This window comes from Propithecus coquereli, unplaced genomic scaffold, assembly GCF_000956105.1.
Source record: "Propithecus coquereli isolate 6110/MARCELLA unplaced genomic scaffold, Pcoq_1.0 Scaffold69, whole genome shotgun sequence".
Classification (NCBI taxonomy): Eukaryota; Metazoa; Chordata; class Mammalia; order Primates; family Indriidae; genus Propithecus; species Propithecus coquereli.
The window spans coordinates 3573275-3577198 of record NW_012152951.1 but is presented as its reverse complement, the minus strand read 5'-3'; positions in this window follow the sequence as shown (position 1 = coordinate 3577198).

The following is a 3924-nucleotide window of genomic DNA, read 5'->3' as shown; positions in this document are numbered from 1 at the left end:
GGCCCCGGGCCCGTGGTGCCACCTGGCGGCCGCCGCGCCGCGGGAGCCCCCGCCCGGGCGCCCCCGCGTGTCCCCCTGCGCGCCCCCGGCCGCGCGTCCCGGCCTCCCGCGCCGGTCTCCCGCGGAAAGCACGGAACGCCGCGGCGCCCGAGACGGCCCGGAGCTCCCATCCCCGCAGCCCTGGAGAGCAGAAGGACCTGCCTTTCAGGGCGGAGCCCTTCGCATCACACCTGGTCACCTGAGGGTCTATGGGGGACGCTGTGCCCGCGGGTGGACCTCCCTAGCGTTCCTCAGTCTAACACCAGCCTGCAGCTATGCGGGTCACAGCCCCCCTGTGGCCCCCGGGGTAGATTTGGCACCCAGCGTCAAAGGCCAGAGGGAACACACTCCCTAAGCCTGTGTAGACTGCAGCAGGCCATCAGACGGACACCTTCAGGTTGACTTGTACTCAGATATTTCTAGAAGGTTAGGATAGGGAGGGAATTTACATTTATTAAGGCCCATGCTATTTTATTCTCCACCTTTGTTTTGTGTTATTAAAGGAAAAAAATCACTACATGACGTGTTAAACCACAGTAAGGAAGACGTTATCCAAGACCATTGCAATAGGTGTAGGGGCCGCTGCAATGGAATTTTGCAGTCGGGGAGAAAGATTGCGCTCCACTGTGAACACAGCTTGGACAAGTGAGAATTTATAGCCGAGGAGCAGGCTGGGGGTCAGTGGATGGAACACTGCTAAAAGGATTCTAACGAAAATTCTTGCTGAAGACAGGCGAGGGTGATGGGATGTCCCCTGGGGCATGGTGGAGGATGGGAACCTTATCAGATATGGAGGGTGACCAGATAGCCAGGTTGGGGGGTTCTTGCTGAAATTGGATTTTAACAGGAAGTGCACAGATGGGCGGAGGAGAAGGTTCAGGGGCCTGAGTAAAGTGTGGTCAAGCAGAGAAGCATTGTCAGTCTTCACAGTATGTGATCTAAGAGGTAGGGGTTATTATCCCCATTCACAGACGAGAAACTAGAGGCTTAAGGAGAGTTAAGGAATTTGTCAGAAAGCACACAGCTGATCAGTGGCAGCGCCAAGATTCCAATAAAATAGTCTGACCCCAAACCTCTGACTTCCCTTAAGCTTGGGGACACCCCCAATCCCCATCTGAACTTTTCTGCATCTCAGCTGGCTCCTGTCTGCCTTCCTACGCGCAACCCTTGTGTCCACCGTCTCTCTCCACCTTGTGCCCCAAACAGCACTGCGGCCACCCGCTGACCCCCGCTGGGACCCAGGCTCTGAGAAGATCCATTCCAGACCCACTGTCCGCCCAGTGCTGCTTCCAGAACACTAGGCCAAAAGGAGGGTTATTACTGTAATTTTATTAATTGAGCATTAAGGCATGGCAGGCACTGTACCAAAACGAGCATGAAGCATGGCACTTGCCCAGTTGGCTTATAAAAGACAAATTACTGTGATGCAGAAGAAAACTTGGAGGTAGAGAAGCCCACGTGGGTATTAGAGTCACCCCAGGAATAGTGCTTTAATTTGTGCAAACCGCACCTGCACATGGTGGCAGGTAGTCAGGAAGGCAGACAGAAACCCCATAATTAGGAATTGCCTGATTCCCTCCTCCTCGTGACTCCTGTGTCAAAGCCTCCCCATCATTCCAGGGTCCACCTCAGAGCCAGGGGTAGGAAATGAATGGGATGACAGTCTAGCTCGGCCCTCAACTCCAGCTTCGGCGCCAGCCCACAGGGACACAAAGAGTCCAGGCTGGCGAGATTGCTGGGTGAGAGATGACTCCATGGGGTGGGGTGGTCCTGAAGTTTTTAAGCCATTTTCTTGGGGATAAAGTGGTGCTTCTAAGAGGAGTGGCATTAAACCCATCCCAGAGTTGACACTTCTCACTTCAATCCATTGAGGAAGTGCCTTTCACAGGGATGTTGGTTATTAAGACCCAGGACCAGCCTGAGCAAAATCATCATCATGATCACCATCATCATGATCAAGGACCAGGTTGACTATCAGGAGGGCACCTCGGTCTCCTACAAAACTCTAAGAACCCAAAGTGTCATGTCTTACAAGAGGATGAAGGAAACTAGTATTTTGGGGGTTGCTAATATATGCCGTTCACCAGACTGGACGTATTTCCTCATAACAGGTTACTTGGCTGGTATTATTAGTTCTGTTTTACGGATGAACAACCTGAGGATTAGTGATAATAAACAATTTGCCCAAAATATATATGTCTGATGACAGACAGCAAGCCAAAGTCCCTATACCATGTTGCCTGGGAGAATAAATTTCAAGCAAACGGTTCAGTTTACCTCCAGCAGTGTCTAAATTGTAGGAACAACCTATTCTAATTCCAGTGAGCTCTGAATCTAGTGAACAGTATGGCGCGAATGTCAGTTTCCTGGTTTTGATCACGTACTATAGTCATGCAAGATGTTACAATCAGGGGAAGCGCGGAGAAGGGTATATGTGACCTCTCTGTACTATTTTTGTAACTTCTAATGAATCTATAATTATTACACCTAAAAAAGTTTAAAATAGAAAAAAAAAACATTCTATACCATTTTTCTAAGCCTCATTATTCACGCAGAACACTGGTGTTTGAGATCCTAGTATAAAGTTCTAGAACTTAAAGGGTGGAAAAAGTTGTAATAAACACTGAATCAAGTTTGGGTCACAGTCCTGACGGTAAGTGCTCATTTCTGATGGTGGTGGTTGTTTATTGTGTGTGGAACGAAATGTCTATGAACAGCTTAGCACTTTAGAGGAAGTTTATGTACCTTCCTAGCAACACGGAAATTTATCTAAATAGTTTCAGAAGCCCCGCGCCCATCCCACTTTGCGGACGTCCTTGTGAAACAGAACGAGGTTAAATCGTTTGCAAACTGCATTCTGCAGGCCAGTCTCAAAGCCAAGAACAGGGCTGGGGCCTGATGGAGCATTCCCTCATTGCATGGATATTTTCCAGTGACTTGGGTGGGAAGCTAAGCGAGCACAAATTCTGCTACATCACACCAACAAATGCATTTGCATATCATGTGCGCAGCATTATGTAAGAATTAAATAATCATACTTCTCCTTTACTGGGATAAAAGAATATGGTTTCCTTTTTCTCATGTTCCGATCATGATCATCAAACACCCACTCAGTAACTGCAGGGGGAGAAATGACTTGAGGGGGAGTGTTTGCAGAACAATGGAAGTTAGACGTGTTCTTTCCCTCTAGAACTTTTCCTGTTGCTCTTACCAAAATCTCACATTGTTTGACTAGAGATGAATTATGACTATACTTATTTGAAATTGCTTAGAAGTTGCTTGGCTATGCAGCATTTGATTTCAATTTTCCAGGCCTGTGCCAAAAAAAAAAAAAAAAAAAAAAAAAGTCATGCCATGTACAGAACTTTTCCTGTCTGAATTTTCCAGAGACCTTGATTTCAGAGGCTCTGTGTCAAGGTTGCTTAGCCCAAGATTATTTATTCTATTGAAATCTTTCCTGACGTTGGTGTCCCCGTGGTGGAATTTTAATTGTCTGAATTGACTTGGAGCGGCATTGTTCTTCCTTCTTCCCTCTCTCTGCCCACCCCCACCCCTCCCAACCCACCATCCACCCCTGAGTAAGGAGCTTCCAGTAAACAACAAATTTTTTATGAGCATTGTACACGTCAGGAAGTGTGTCACGGATATTCCTACTTCTGCTTGCTGGCGCTTTTATTAAAGTTAGATCAAATGTAGCCATAGATAGAAATTGTAAGGGCTCAGCATTTTCTCTGAACCCATTTGCATCCATTTAAAAAAGAAAAAAAACAAACAAAAAAGGTAAAGAAATTGTTGTCAAGGAACTGATGTTTAAGCAAACTCACCCTCCCACTTTCTCCTCTGTGGGGCTTAGCACCCAAGTGTCAACCCCTGTGACTTTCCAAC